The sequence below is a fragment of the Thermobia domestica genome, chromosome 3 (assembly GCF_964235325.1).
Source record: "Thermobia domestica chromosome 3, izTheDome1.hap1.1, whole genome shotgun sequence".
Taxonomy (NCBI): domain Eukaryota; kingdom Metazoa; phylum Arthropoda; class Insecta; order Zygentoma; family Lepismatidae; genus Thermobia; species Thermobia domestica.
The window spans coordinates 207,927,509-207,944,548 of record NC_137456.1 but is presented as its reverse complement, the minus strand read 5'-3'; the positions used below and the strand labels follow the sequence as shown (position 1 = coordinate 207,944,548).

The 17,040-nt window shown below is 35.8% G+C and overlaps 1 protein-coding gene across 4 annotated transcripts in view; it reads left to right on the top strand.

Annotated features, from left to right (window-relative positions):
* Positions 1-17,040, top strand: part of LOC145680943 (uncharacterized) — a 154,722-nt gene that overhangs the window by 780 nt on the left and 136,902 nt on the right. Inside the window, exon 1 of one of the 4 annotated variants that reach the window (XM_081752151.1) lies at positions 502-650. The exons of the other annotated variants lie outside the window; for them this stretch is intronic. The gene's annotated coding sequence lies outside the window, so the exon portion shown is untranslated. Of the gene's footprint in view, positions 1-501; positions 651-17,040 lie in introns of those variants that run through there. 4 annotated transcript variants of the gene reach the window in all.

Sequence of the window (17,040 nt, the reverse complement as noted above, 5' to 3'; positions counted from 1 at the left end):
AGAATTGAATAATACTTTTGTCCTTGCACCTAATAAATATATATACATTTAGTTACCCCGAACGTATGATATACCGGTATCCATTTTGTTTTTCGTACGAAACAGTGATTTCCTGTCGTAGCAATGTGACTGTTAGATGGGACTTCTATCGATAATATGCAAGAAGTAGTTTCGATTATATGTTTTATGAAACAACACTGTTATTGGTGTGTAGCAGTATCGATATTATTTTCTTTTCTTGTTTTCTGCGTCTGCAATCATTTTAATTACACAACTCAGATTAAAAAAAAAGAAAAAAATTGAATTTTAAAAAAATCGTCATAATATATTTCTTTCAAACTCTGAAACAGTGTATTTTCGTAAGTTAGGCTACAGCTATCCAACATTCCTGTAGACTATTCCAAGTCGCGTTTCACTGCTCCGGTTAAAAGTGACCATTAAATCACTGTCAAGCGGAGCAGTGAATTGGAACACTATCAACCATTTCCTTTTTATTTATTGCGCCATAAGTTCCGTTAACCCACGTCAACTCACAAAGCTCGTTAGTTAGGCTAGATTGCATTTTGTTCGGTTTACCATGATGTAAATAATCACGGCCGGGTTTAACGAAATTTAACCCTTTATTTCAATCCACTTTAAGATATTCCTGTGTAAGTACAGATTAAAAATAGGGTTACTAAAATGTAGAAAATACTTCACAAATAAATATTAAGGCAGGAGAGTCTGTTTTATGCATAATCCGTGAAATATTCATTGTAACCATATTCTTAATCTGCTCTTCAAATTTAGCTCATGTTACAAAAAGGATGTTATTGAAAAACTTAAGTTCACGGCCCTGTGTACCGGCAATGATTTCTCGGATGCTAGCTAGCTATATATTAATGCATAGCTGAAACGGACTGACTTGATTCCGGTCGAAACTAATATCATGTTGGTAAGGAATATTGGTTTAACTTGTAAGCTTAACACATTAATACCACACAGCATTACATTAATATTGGTTAATCGGGGCTTTCCTGGCTTATTTATTTCCGTAGATTTCTGCGTAATTTAATGTAAGGAATTGGTTAGTACAGGTCCTGATTTCTGGAGCGTATCAAGGTCAAATTGAAGGCCAAATAGTTAAGAAGCTCTCAATTAAAATTTCAGACACGTGGCACGCGTATAGATTCTCCGCCAACTCTGCGTTCTTCACTCTTGTTTTAAGCAATGATTCCGAGAGAGAGATCTGGAAAACAACGCACACATACACAGTTAACTTATTTAAGTAAGATCTGAGTGTATCCACCTAATTAAGGTTAAAAAGTGAAATATAAATAATATATTAAAACTGTTCAGCCAGCATTGTTGGCATGGACAGCCAACTTTATAGTGGAGAGAGCGAGGGAAAAAGAAGGGGTTAAACCCTTCTCCAGTTGGTATCCTTACGCAGACAAGAACAATGACTCTACTGTATTCACGAGAACAAACAGTTGTATTGCCGTATGTTGAAATAAAGAAATTTCCACTAATGTATATACACGCCTTCGTTAACGCGCCAGCTTCCTATGGCAGCACTCCACGCGGGCTGATCAGCTTTGCCCTTCCCTGTCGCATATTATATCCAATGCTAGTTTGTAGTGAGTATCTAGCACAAGTTGGTGAATTTTCTTCGCAATCTGTCACAAAATACTTGTAAAATAGTCCTATGTTCCGTGTCTGAGTAAGAATATCAACTGGAGAGTAAGATGGTAAAGTTGACTCTTCAGTTATTTTCATCTATCTCACAATTTATAAATTCGAATCAAGATTTAGAGATAAGACAGTTTGCTAGGATATTTTGATTTAGTCTGGCGAGATTTTTTTTTTTTTTTTTAACTTTCCACGATTATACACTGAGGCTAAGGGAGACAGTGGTCGTTAGATGGATGATAACGAAGAAAGTGGGAGAAACGGGAGAACCCCCAGAAAGCTCAAACAAACGGTGTTTGCCTACCACAAGGTTCGCTTGGCGAGAGCTAGGGTTAAACCGGGATCCTATACAGCAAGGGTTAGCGCTCTACCAGTGAACCATCAGAGATAATTCAAGATACGTAGGAATCGATCTAAATCAAATTTCGATCTCATCGCTGTTCAAAATGACTGCAAAAGATACGCACACGCTAGTCTACCGAAGCGTAATGCTGAGGTAGAGTCTTTTGACCTTCAGCTTGAAAATGATCTTGATGTGGTCGCATCCAAAAATCTGGATTTAAAGCGAGGAATCGCGGGACCTTCACCAAACGATTCCTCACATCAAATCATATAAAAATCTTTCGAAAATTTTGAAATAAAAATAACCCAGGTAACTCTGATTCAATCGACAATGTATGATTTTAACTTCTAAAGTATTGAGGAAAGCAATTAAAACGAATCTTTTAGATGCGTTCATACAGAAAACTACTGTATCATATTAGTCAATTTATATTTGGTGCACGAGAAACTTTAAATTATCTGACGTGTGGCTTTCTTCCTTGCATAGTTTACCTATTATAGCCCAGAAAGTGAAGACTGAGAGATTAGAAATCATGTACTAAGAGCTAATACGAGAAAACAATCATGTCCAGTTTCATCATAAACGTTGATAAAGTAGAGTTGACAAATACCATGACAAATTTGCTAGTTGTACAAATGTGTTTGAAATTTTATTATTTTTCGTTATTTGCTAGTTTGTTGTAGAAGTTCAGTGTTGGATGTTTGCATTCGTTAACCAATTTTCTTAGAAGCAAATACAGGTTCATTATTCATTCATTCATTCATTGTTTATTCATCCATGTCGTACATTATTGGTCAGAGACCAGTACATAGGACTTGTCAAATAATAATAAGACATTTCAATATAATTGATTTACATTATTTTACAAACTATCACCCAAGTATTCATTAATATGATAATACATTTTGTTACACAAAAAATTAAATAGTTCATTTTTGAAATTTCGTATGTTTTTGATATTCTTCAAATAACTTGGGAGCTTATTAAACAACTTAGCGGACATAGGAAGAACACTTCTTTTGGTGCACGCATAGTTTTGGTATGCTCATTAAATGTGTATTATTTCTCATTAAATGTGTAATATTTAAAGATAGTTTGCTTTCTTGCTTGTCTGTGTCCCACAGACACGCATTTCCCGCAAGGGACTAAAAATCGCATTTTCTGGCAAGGGTAAAAATAAAAAAAAAAAAAAAAAGTTTATGGGGATCTTATACCTTTTACCACTGGTTTCTCAGTCCCCATAAGATAACATGTAAATTTTACTTCATGAATATCTAACGAAATATGGTAAGTAAGAACTTAAAATCTTCCGTGAATTCCCTTCATGAATAGGGCAAATCAATAGAAATTAAATAGTTGTTTCAATTTCACGCTTAATGACGTAGATCGCGAGTAATGAACATTTTTTGGTAACATTGTAGTGGACTATATATTAGATAGTGGTTGAATGTATCTGCTCCAATTTGGTCTTCACGAACAAATGTGCTGTTGACAGGCAGGGATTTCCCCCCCCCCCTCTCAAGTCCTTTTCCAATGGGTATGGTAGAACGCCCCGGGGTGCCACCCTCATCCTATTTGTTTCCTTCGTTTCTGCAGAGCAGATAGATTTTCTTCTAAACACCAGAAAGAAAGAACACGCCAATTTGAACTCTGCTTCTTACGATTTCCTGCTGCTGCATTAGTTAGTTCCAACTTTATAATAGCGCTATCTCAACCGTAAAAAATATACTGTGGGTAGTAGGATCAACAGTTCGATACAGATCATGGCTGAAATTTAGCGTTCCTTTGCAGCACTAAGTTTGTATGGGACATTTACATGAATACAAAATACATAATTCCCTCTAGTGACTGGGACTTGAAATTCGTAGGGAGTAGTTACTTCCACTTCCTGGCAACATTATTCAAATTTTCAGGAAGTAATAAAAAAATCAACTTTACTTCAAGATCCATTGAACAGAAACGATGGACCATGAACCAAATTGCCTGTGAGTAAACATACATAAGCAACATTTCAAAAATACAGCAACTCTTCCCGTTGGTATAGTGCCCAGCTCGCTCATTTTGGAGCACGGATCTTGGGTTCGATACCCGGTGGAAGAGCCTTGAAATTTCAATGCATTACTAAGGATACGGATCCCACTGAAGCTCCGTAATAACCAGTCTCTTACAACACTGGTGCAGAAAGGGAAGCTAAACTCGAAACCCACAAAGCCAACCAAGCTAATGAAGGACGGACGCAGTAATGTCACCATAATTTAGACTACGTGGGTGATTTTGTAATGTTTCAGACTATGGTGATAAATATAAGTAGAATATGGCTTCGAACATTTCTAGTTCTTGTTACTCGAAAGTAAGTAAGTGTAATATATACACATGGTGTTAGGAAATAACTTTGGGAAGTAAATTCTCAAACGTAAACGTGAAAAAGCCTATAGACCAATCTTGGTGTACAAATGCGTTATTTCAGAGATATAGTCCGCAGAAAGTTTGTTGTAATGGTACAAAAAAGAAATAACTAGACAGCGAAATGTTGGATAAGTGATTATTTTCAGCCTAGATTCTAGTGGATACAAGAAGTGTGTCAGTTTTCCAGGATTCTCCAGGAAAGGGGTTGCATTTTCTTGTACCTCTAAAAATAATAGTAGTTTCCTGAAGGGGGAAAAAAGATTTTCTCGGAAACGTCTCCAACGGATTTTGTTTATATTTCATACGTCAATAATGTATTTACAACCCTATACTGTGTTATAAGTTTTTTTTTTTTTTTTAAGTATTTGTCTTGGGCTGTTTTCTCTGACGATAAAAAAAAAACAAAAAAAAAAAAAAAACAGGCTATTAGGTTTGTAACCTGACAGTATAGTGTCCTACAAAGGATCCACGGGGTAGTTTACTTTTGGAAATAAGTTTCGATTTTCTAAAAATCATGACCCAGACAACTTTGTTAAATAAATATTTTATTAATAACCGCAAACTGGCCCAACTCGAGGTCACAGGTCAACTAGCTCTTTTCGCTCAGAATCAAAACTTTCATTTCAAAAATGTGTAAGCGCTTACGAATTTTATTGAAGATTATGTAACCTAATTGGTTGTCATAGAATAGCATAATGGAAAATTTTATACTTCCAGCTTTATCCTAACTTAGCTCTAACCCAATCTATATTAGGCTCTTATTTGTTTCTTAAGTGTAACTGTATGAACCAAATAATCTCTTAGATGTTTACAATTTCTTATCCCTTATTACAAATCTAAAGTAGATTTAACTTCATGCAAATAATTTTATATATTAGTTTCCATAACTCACGATCCCTTGTTCAGACGCGCTACTCGGTTTGGCTTAGTCAATCTTGCTGAATGGGCAGACTAGTAAATAATTTGTGCTCTACTGGCAACTAGTTTACGTATGACATCCAGTTTGACTTATTTTATGGTTTTAAAAATAGAGGCCACGATAATCCATAAGGTAAAGAAAATGGTTCAAAGACAAGTAGCAATGCCACGTGTACACCACGCAAAGGAGTTTGGTTTCTGTGGTACGATATTTTAACAATTAATATTGAAACTGGAAATAGTAGTAGATTTCTACCACTTCCGGTATTAGTATAGAGAGACTAGACTAGAGACAGAATAGATTCTTGTGACGCCTGATTGATTGCAGAAAACCACTTTTGTTGTCTATTAGAGGTTTTATTCTATAGCTATCACCGTTAAAACCGGAAGTAGTTGATTTCCATCTCTCTTGGTTTGAATAGAGGCTTAAGACTGAAGACAGTAGTTATTTTTAGAACGCTGAATAGAAAGTAAAAAACCGCTTCTCGCTTTTACCATTCCTGTTCTATGGAGATTACTATTGAAACTGGAAGTGGTTAATTTCTACGACTTCAGGTTTCAATTGAAGATGAAAAGAGGAGATGAAAGGTAGACTTGAGACGCTTGAGAGCTACTCGATTGAAGGAAACGGCTTTCATCTATTTTATGCCGTTTTGCTCTACGTAGATCAATATTTATTGAAACCGGAAATTATAGTTAATTTGAATCATTTTCGGTTTTAGTAGAGAGTTAATAATAGAGATTAAATGTGTTCTTACGAAGCATAAAACCGGATCTCATTACATATTATCGCTTCCGATTATGGTGATCAATGATCAAACCTGAAATGGTTTATTTAAACCACTTCCAGTTTGAAAAAATGAAATGAAATATTTGAGTTTTACGTCCCACGGTTATGCCGGTTAGGCTAAAGGAGACGGTGATAATGAGAGATGAGTGAAATGGTGGAATGAAGAAAGTGGGAGGAAACGGGAGAACCCCGAGAAAACCCACGAGCACGGTGTTTGTCCACCACAAAGTCCACACGGCGCGAACTGGGATCGAACCAGGGACCCCAAGCACCGGAGGTGAACGCTCTACCACTGAGCCACCATGCCACCCACACTTCCAGTTTGAGTTCATGGTTTTAATAACGAACTCAATTCCTGATTCTTGACTATATTTTGACCAAATTTGGTGATAATCCAGGAACTAATTCTTTAGTTTTTTTTTTTTTTTTTTTTTTTTTGTTACATACACGGACAGACATGCATACACGGGTATGGTAAATATATAAAGGAGTTTTGGTAAACCAAACTAGTTATTAAAGAAAAAAAAGGAAAACTTGATTTTTGCCACCCCTGCATACAATTAATACGTTCTAACCGCAGAAACATCATACTGTGGTTTTCTGTGATGAATAATATAAAACGAAAAGAAACCTATCCATCCAGACAACAAAACAAATAGGCAAATAAGAAACATTTAGACTTTCTTTGGTTGTATAGTACTATAGTCGTCAGTGGCAGAGGTGAAAGCCGTTCGGAGAATCCGTCTGCTTGAAGCAACAAAAGATGTAGAAAAGCAATCGGAAACATATGTCCGATACTGAGGTTTCAAAGATCATTATCTTTGTTCTATAGTTGCCGTCGTAAAGTTGTAGGAACTCAGTAAGGAAGTGGGGGTAGGGGTGGGAAGAAAGGCTGCTCAAGGCGTAAATGATTATGAAAATGGAGCTGGTAGACACTAGTTTCGCTCCACAAATTGGCACAATGTATTCCTCCCCAGCATGTGTTCTTCAAAGAATATCACCCGTAGTAATTTATGAAGTATGAAAGTGGTCTTTTGATCTTTTACCTGAAGTAGTGATTCCGTCATTATGGAAGTAATTATTACAATTAGTCTAAGTCATTAAGTTTAAAATTGAGATAACCATCTGCTTTGTATTGCTCTTTGGCATTCGTATAGAAAATTGCAAGTTTCTAGGTGCAGTATTTTGTAAGATATTTATGAATTAAATTTTACATGTTACCTTATGGGGATTCTGAAGCCTGTGATGATGGGTAGATAATTTTGCTTTATTTACTTAGATTATATATGGGTAAAAATAAGTTTGGATTTAACATCCTTACGCAGCAACGGGTTTATGAAGGACGGGATTTACAGCTTGCTCCCGTAAGTTTTAGGTTAGACCTTTTTATTTTCCTTGTAACACGGTTTGTTCCGTTTTTTAATAATAAAAACAATCATAGTCCTAGTTATTTTTTTTAAAAAAAGTTTTTTTATGAAACTTTTTATACATCAAAAAGTATTGTATCAAATATTTCATCAAAGTGGAATTTGAACTCGTACGATACAAGTTCTTTGCAATTTTTTGTTGTTGGTTACATCATTTGTTATAACTGTTCTAAAATAAAACGTGTTCTATTTCTATCCAGTATTGCATCAAAGAAATCAAACGAAAATTACTTTGCGTTTGAGCTAGAATCGAGTATGATATGAACATGGGAAGTGTTGAAATTCTTATCAATGCATACAACCAACATTCTCTTTTATATAACTAGAAAACTAAAGAATATTAGGGCTAAGTACCGCAGATAGCCTCCCAAAGTTACAAAATTTACGGGAAAATCGACAGATGAAGTTTAAGCATCAGATTAATAAATGCAATGGAATTTATACATATTTAATGAACAACAAAGAAAGCATGAAAATAACAAGTATTTGCGAAAAAAATTAATAGTGAAGGAGGGAAATGGAGCAGAAGTAATTGTAATTACTTAGGAATATAACGTTGAAAACAGGTGTATCTGCGATGAAGAGAAACTATCAGTGGAATCTTAGCCAGTTACTCGATTCATTTCTACAACCTTATTCTTATTTATTCTTTTTTATTGCAACTATAAAACTACAAGTCCAAGCAGCCTAACAATTGAATGAATAAAATGAGCAAAGAAATTCATACTTATATTTGATCGTGTGCAGTACATGCAAAAGTTTCAGCCAATTTATTTGACCAAATTATCATCAAAGAAATGTTTCATACAAAATTTGATGGAAAACTGTAGTAATGTATGATGGGCTTTAGCGGAACTGATTTATCACACACTGGGAACAACATAATTCAACAATGTAACTATTGGTATTCACAGACACGGTAAGGATCCGTTTTAATCTTGTATCTAGCTGGGACCCCAATTTTATGAAAAGAATGATTTGGTTTTAGGATCTTAGCCTTCGTCTGTCTGTCAATTGTCTCGATCATATCACAGTTTCAAACGATCAACAGTAATATATAGATGCCAAGAACAGAAGTTACTGTGAACTAATAAAAGCAGAACTTCAATTGCTTGTGATCCCAGCCCCCGGCAAGTGAACTTTATGGTGGACAAACACCGTCTGCGTGGGTTTTCCCGGGGTTCTCCCGTTTCCTCCCACTTCCGTCATTCCACCATTTCATTCATTACTCATCATCACCGTCTCCTTTAGCCTAACCGGCATAACCGTGAGACGTAAAACTCAAAGATTTCTTTTCATTTCAATTGCTTGTGACTTTCGATATGCCTTACAAATATTTTTAAACTTATAAAAATGCATGGGAAATCCAATTTCCATTAAAAGACAGTTTAAAAGCAACAAAAATCTGCGTAATATACTTGGTTGGTTAGATTTGAGTGTAGCATGTCTTTCAACGCCGAGGCTACACGAGACGAGAACCTACGGTTTAACGTGGATCCAAGGCACATGATCTCACACCAGGAATTGTAATATATTTTTTATTTGTGTGTGTGTGGAGGGGGGGGGGCAGTTGATCTTAATGAAATTTACTCATTTTCCAACCAAAATTATTAGTATGTGAAAATATACATTGGTTTGTTGTATAAATTCTCAGTCTCACATATCTACTTTTTTTTTTTTTCTAAAAGTTGTAAGATCTTCCTTTTCTCTTTCTGAAAAATCATGCAATCCTAAGTTTACAGTGGGATTGGATCGGGCTTGCACCCGAGAGAAATTGTCTCCCATATGGATTCGAACGTGGGACCCCTTGATTACACAGTGTACGAGTCTACCGACTTATCCACGGAGGACGTCTGATAGAAATACGTTGTACTGATCTTGCATACTCGCGACTATTTTGAGAGGCACTTGAGAAGGGCAAAAAGATACACAACTGCACATAGAGTTATATCCATTATTAAAATAAATGGACACTTTCAAAAGATTGCAGAATACAAAGTACGTATCTAATGTAATCCAAGTTAGTTCATTAAACCAGAAATACAGCGACGTAATGCAATTTTCATATCAATAAAAGAAGTGAATAAAGATAAGAATCATTTGAGTTCGCTCTGGCTTGAAACTATTCATATGTACATACATACGCAGAAAACACTTTCGATTTCAATAAATCTCTTACATTTTTGTTTCCTGAGTTTGTAATGTACGGTAGTATGAAAACAGATTTTCTATTTGGTTTGAGATATGAGGAAATGTCACCATGAAGGTCACACTTAATTTTTTGCTTTTAATTTTTTTCGTTTACATTTTTTTAAATATAGTTTGAACCTGCGAACCCTGTTGCTAACAAGTACACTAAGTAATTTTATTCTTCAATATGCGTAATTGCCTTGAATTGCTATAGCTTTTTTATTTTACAATGATTTTTAATTATTTCGACACCATGAAGAGTTGTAGTTCAGAGTTGTAGCATTTTTTTAATAGGTTGTGTATATGGTTGACTTATCTTGATAAGTCATTGTAACTTTTAAATTAATAAAAAAACACTGAACTTTTATACTATGCAAATACTGACAGAGGGACGTTGTTGACATACCCTTTAATATAACCAGATTAACAGTGGTGCCAATCCAACATAAAGTTGTATTTTTCAAATAGCCCGTCTGGTTATGACATATTTCAAATCTACATATTAAACGAAAACTTAGAATGTGAAAACTAGAAACTAGGGATGCTACAGTATCACAAACAATCAAACTTTGGATTCTTCTGTAACAGTAATAACACGAATGAGACGGACAAGATAATGCATGTTGAAAATCCCTATGTCGAATACTATAATCAAGATATTATATTTTGAATAAATAGAAACAAATTTGCAAGTGGTTTAAAATTTGATTATTTTCAAAGGAATTTATTTTGAAAAACTTCTCTTATAAGTATATCACATCCAGCAGCATAAGTGTTTTTAATAGATGTAAGGATCATAATGCCGTCTCAATTCGGTCCGGAGAAATTGTAAACACTGATGAAGTTTATAACATTGCTTAAAATTACGTAATGCCAAGAACTTGTAACTACAACTAGTATTGGTGTATGTTATAGAAACAAAGGAAACCAAAAATTGCTTTAAATGTCTGCCAACAAATACACTATTTTAAGCAGTATAGTAATATTTACCAATGTTTTTAGTATCTCCACAACGGTTTGAAATATCAAATTGCTGAAACGGCGTTATCGATATGTCTATTCAGTTGTGGAGCGTTCTCCTCTGGTGCATGGGGTCTCTGGTTCGATCCCAGCTCGAACCAAGTGAACTTTCTGGTGGACAAACACCGTATACATGGGTGTCCTCGGGGTTCTCCCGTTTCCTCCAGCTTTCTTCATTCCACCATTTCACTCCATTACCGCCTCCTTTAGTCTAGCCGGCATAACCGTAAGACGTAAAACTCAAAGATACCCTTTCATTTCATTTCATTTTTTCAAAACCGTCTACATCATTGGATGTGATGCTTATCTAAATACATTTTTGAAATAAAGTCATTTGAAAAAGGATCATTTTTACAATTCTTTGTAACTCTTTTTTTCTACTGTTCCGAGATACATGATACCATGAGCCTAGAATCCGATGCTATGGTAGTTTAGATATGCCTTCCCGCGTCCATCTCAATTCAGTTATTACTGTAGTAGAGCCTCCAAAGTATGATGTTATATTTTAGTGTTCATAGTTCGCAACACTGAATAATAAGTGTGATATTGTAACTTTGCGTTAAACATACATGTTGATTTGGAATATGTAATAACATTACGTAGTGCCACTTAAAAAAATAATTTTATGTTAATATAGAGTATGTCAAACAATGTTCCGGCAGGGTTCTAGAACACTAGTCCGCATTCACTGAGTTGTAATAAAGAAGTTAACTTGGCTACTAACCGGCTTTCACTCGCTCGATATTACTATGTGATTTAAGTATTTGATAAAGAAAGGAACCAACCTGGCTACTAATCCTGTGTTTGCGGACCAGCATTCTAGAACCATCCCCAGTGTTTCTTAGTCGATATTTTCATAGTATGAAATTTTATCTCTTTCTATCTCGTAGTTTTAAAGTTACAAGGGTGTATCAAGATAAATTATGCACCTTGTTTATTCTGTGCTGTTTTACATTCAGATATGTTACGAAGAATATTAGATGAAGTCCGGTGTGCGCTTTCTAAATATTAGAATTTGATTGAATATAAGAAACGAGGCAAACGTATTGGGAGTAAGTAGTGGGCATGGTAGCTGGGACGATTTAAATTAGTGAATGAAAATCTCTTGATGGACGAAACGATAACAAGCTTGAACAACATGTAAATATGAATGTTTTATTTCAGAAATACGGCAAAGCTTTTCTTGAAACATTATGTCAAATACTAGCACGTCGCGGGATTAGTGAACCCGGAGTATAATTAGAGACCAGTTTAATATCAAACGTACACCATATTACAGTTGGAGATTTCGCGAAGTGCCTCAGTAAGCTATACACATACTACACATATAATTTGTCTATACTTTAATAAAATAAACCATTAACCTACAATTGATTTGATTGCACCTACACCTCGATCTTGGGCTTCATCATTCATCACAGTTCGTATTGTCATCATCAGGGTTCCCACATTGTGGAAAATCAGGGAATGTCAGGGAAATAAAAACATGTCAGGGAAATCATCCATTTTGTGTAAAATGTCATGGAGAGTCAGAGAATACTGACTCATACAGTCTCATGACTTCAGAGAATACGAAGAGAAATTGGACAGCATCAGGTTAGATGACTTCTTTGCAAAGGTAATGTCTAAGAAACAAGAATGTTCTGATTTGTGGAATATTGTGAAAATGTTTAATTTCATCTCACTGCAATGTCTCAGTGGAGAACGGGTTCTTAGTCAATAAGACACTTATTATAGAAAACCAAATTGAGGATTCTCTGGTAGCACAGGTGGGTGCATGATGCAATTATGTACTATGGAGGTATAGAATCTGTTAAATCTGTTCCTGTTAATCGAAGAATGCTTCTCTCAGTTCGTTCAGCTTGAAGACACAGTGATGAAACCTTAAACAGAAACGAATCAAAATTGTACTGGAAAGTAAAATCAAGGATGAAAAAAGGAAACTAAGTGCTGAAGTTAAGAAATTGAAAGCAAAGAAGAAACAAATGGAATAATGTTACAAACAGGAACAAGACGCTCTCTTAGAACAAATTCAAGAATAGAAAGCAAAACAAAATTCTGTTTAAAAGATGTAAATGTAAGGATTAACGTCTCAGAGTTGGCAGTATTATGACTATTAGTGGGCCAAGGTGGCTTAGTGGTAGAGGGTTCACCTCTGGTGCATGGAGTCCTTGGTTCGATCCCAGCTCGCGCTAGGTTAATTTTGTGATGGACAAACACTGTGTGCGTGGATTTTCTCCTTGTTCTCCCGTTTCGTTTCACTTTTCTTCATTTCATTCATTTCTTATCATCACCATCTCCTTTAGCGTAGACGGCATAGCCGTAGAATGTAAAACTTAGATTTCATTCATTTCATTTTAGGATTGGAGAAGGCCTCTAAATATAGAGGTTAGCTGCGAATATACTGAATAAGCAGTTGCGGACAGCCGACTAGGAGTGGTCCTCCAGCTTGGGGGTTTGGGTAAGGCTAACAACCTCATCCTGTAAAAAAAAAATACTTGTTTAGAAATATTCGCAAAAGCCTCGGACAAGGACTGATGACTTGGCACGACCTCAGCAAAAGAAAATGGACATGAGATTTGGAACATGGAATATTAGAAGTCTTTATAGGGCAGGCGCGTTAAAATCCGTAACGAGTGAGTTGGAGAAATACAGGATGGACCTAGTAGGAGTTCAGGAAGTTAGGTGGGAAGAAAATGGATCTATGAATTCCGGAAATTTTACGTTCTTTTACGGGGAAGGAAATCAAAATCACCAGTTAGGAACAGGGTTTTTCGTTCACAAACGAATACTACCATCAATTAAACGGGTTGAATTTGTTACTGACAGACTTTCTTTTATTACTCTTAAGGGACAATGGTGTGATATTATTGTTTTAAATGTACATGCCCCAACCGAAGATCAGGATGATGAAGAAGTGGAACGGATATTTGACCAACTCCCGCGATACCATATGAAAATCCTATTAGGGGATTTCAGTGCGAAGGTAGGACGAGAGGATATTTTCAAACCGATTATAAGGAACGAAAGTCTACATATGGAAAGTAATGACAACGGTGTTAGACTCGTGAATTTTGCAACATCCAAAAACCTAATCGTGAAGAGTACAAAATTCCCACATCGTGACGTTCATAAATACACTTAGACATCACCAGACGGAAAAACATAATCAAATTGATCACGTTTTAGTAGATAGAAGAAGGCAATCTAGCATAATTGATGCCTGGTCGTTTAGAGGGGCTGATTGTGACACTGATCACTACCTGGTAGCAGCGATAATACAAAAGAGATTATCGTTGAATAAAGGTAATATTCAATGTCCGAAAACGGAGAGATTCAATTTAAAGAAATTAGAAGAAAGCCAGGTAAGAGAGGAATACCAGATTGAAGTTTCGAATAGATTCTCGGCTTTAGAAGGTTCGGAGTGCACTAATGTTAAGGATACCTGGATTGAAATTAGAGATAGCATTAAAATTTCAGCAAAAGAAAAGTTGGGACACGCGGAAATACGTAGGAACAAACCATGGTTCGACCAGGAATGTATTAAACTAGCAGAGAAGAGAAAACAGGCAAAATTACGCTGGGTACAAAATCCGAATGAAATAACTACACAAAATTTCGCAGATATCAGGCGGGAAACTTCCAAAACTTTTAGAACAGAGAAACGCGACTTTTTAAAGCTAAAATTAAGGAACTTGAAGATAATAGTAAAAATAAAAACATCCGGAACATGTATAAGGGGATCAGTGAATTTAAGAAAGGCTATCGACCTCGTGCTTATATATTAAAGAAATCTTACGGTACAGTTCTCACTGATACGAATAGCATCTTAAATAGATGGAAAGATTTCTTTGACGATTTGCTTAACACGTAACCAAAAACTAGTGTGCGTGGAGACAAGGAGATACACACCGCAGAACCGTATATTCCAGAATCCAACCGAATAGAAGTAGAAGCCGCTATAAAAAAAAATTAAAGAAACACAAATCTCCGGGTGTAAATGAAATTCCGGCTGAGTTAATTTTAGCTGGAGGCGAAAAATTGTGGAACAAGATACACAAACTCATTCTCCTTATCTGGAACAAGGAAGAATTACCACAATAGTGGAAAAACAATTCTCTTCTGTCAACATACTATAAAATCCTTTCAAATATTCTATTAGCAAGATTGACCCCATACGCAGATAAAATTATTGGAGATTATCAGTGCGGATTTAGACGAAATCGATCAACTATCGACCAAATATTTACCATTCGCCAAATACTCGAAAAGAAGTGGGAATACAATACCCCGGTACATCAACTATTTATTGATTTTAGAAAGGTGTACGACTCGGTTAGGAGAGAAACATTATACAACGTTCTTACAAAACTTGGAATACCGAGAAAGCTAATTAGATTAATTAAGATATGTTTAAATGAATCCCAAAATAAAGTCCGGGTAGGAAAATTTTTGTCCACGAGCTTTCACGTCGAAAATGGCCTGAAACAAGGAGATGCGTTGTCGCCATTATTATTTAACTTTGTTCTTGAATACGCTATAAGGAAAATCAAAGATAGCAACCAGGGCCTAGAGTTGAACGGTATTCACCAAGTTATGGCATATGCTGATGATGTAAATTTAATAGGGGATGATAGAAGAACAATAGAAGGAAATGCAGAGATCTTATTAAACGCTTGCAGGGACATAGGTTTAGAAGTAAATGCAGAGAAAACTAAATACATGGAAGTGTGTCGGGACCGTAATACGGCAAATTATGGATGCGTTAAAATATTAAATAATACTTTTGATATAGTGGATAGTTTCAAATATCTAGGATCAATGTTAGCATACGAAAATCATATTCACGAAGAAATTAAATGTCGACTAAAAGCAGGGAATTCGTGTTACTATTCGGTTCAAAATCTCTTGTCGTCGCGAATTCTGTCGAGGAATTTGAAGCTTAAAATATACAAAACGATAATCATGCCTGTTGTTCTGTATGATTGCGAAACATGTTCGCTTACTCTAAGAGAAGAACATAAACTGAAAGTATTTGAAAGCAAGGTCCTAAGACGAATATTCGGGCCCAAGAGGAACGGCAATGGCAAATGGCGGAAACTTCACAACGAGGAACTACATAATTTATACGGTTTACCCAACATTGTTAGGGTCGTCAAGTCTAGGAGGCTTAGATAGGCAGGTCATGTAGCTAGAATAGAAGAGAGTAGAAACGCTTTTAAAGTCTTGACTGGAAGACCAATCGGAAAACGACCATTAGGAAGACCTAGGCGCAAATGGAAGGACAATATTAAGACAAAGTAGAAACTGGGTACACTTGGGTAAGGATAGAAGTCAGTGGAGAAGTTTTGTGAACGCGGCATTGAACCTTCGGGTTCCATAGGCCATAGAGTTAGTTAGTTAGTAATAGGCAGGGTTGGCAAAAACCATGGTTTTTATTGAAAAAAAAAAGGTTTTTTGGGTTTAAACCCGTTTTTTTTTTTTTGGTTTAAACCAGGTTTTTTTGGTTTAAATAATGTACTCTGTGTATCTATATTAGATATGGACAGAAATTAATTTGTTTCCCCTTGGTGTTATTATGCAACAACAAGGTTATGCTGGAAGGGGTAACATAAGCTTAAAGCGGAATCCAAACCGCTCCTCGGCTTACATCCAAGAGAAATTGTCCATTTGGACACGAAACCGGGGCTAATTGGTCACAAATGCGATTGTCGACTCACTCACGAGCGACTCTTGATAAAAATACGTTGTACTGATCTTTACATAGGCCTACTTGTTAATATAATTGTCAAGAGTCATTTCAGAAGGGCAAAAGATAAACAGTTACACAAGTAAAAACATTATACAGAATCTATATATATAAAAGAGAACGTACAAATCCTTTGTGAACTCATCACGCTAATACGGCTGAACCGATTTCTTTCATTTTTGGGGGGTTGTTAGGATTTGGACCCTAGATGGTTTTTATCATATCACTTTAATTTTTAATTACCAGTGTCTTGAGATAATGGACCATTCAAGTCTCCATAGTTCATCATAGGTAAAAATAAACGTATGTATATGCAACCCGCATGACCACGTGACTCGGCGGGTTAACATAAATGACAGGCGCTTGCAATTTGAAAGCGAAAAAGTAAAAATTATCTAAGTAACAAAGTTTATTGCGTTCCGGGGTGACCGCAGCGAAGCGGGGTGAACGCTGCTAGTTATATATAAATCGGGAAACTCCCACCTTAGCCATTGGGAAAATCCTGTTATTTAAATGTATTTGTGTG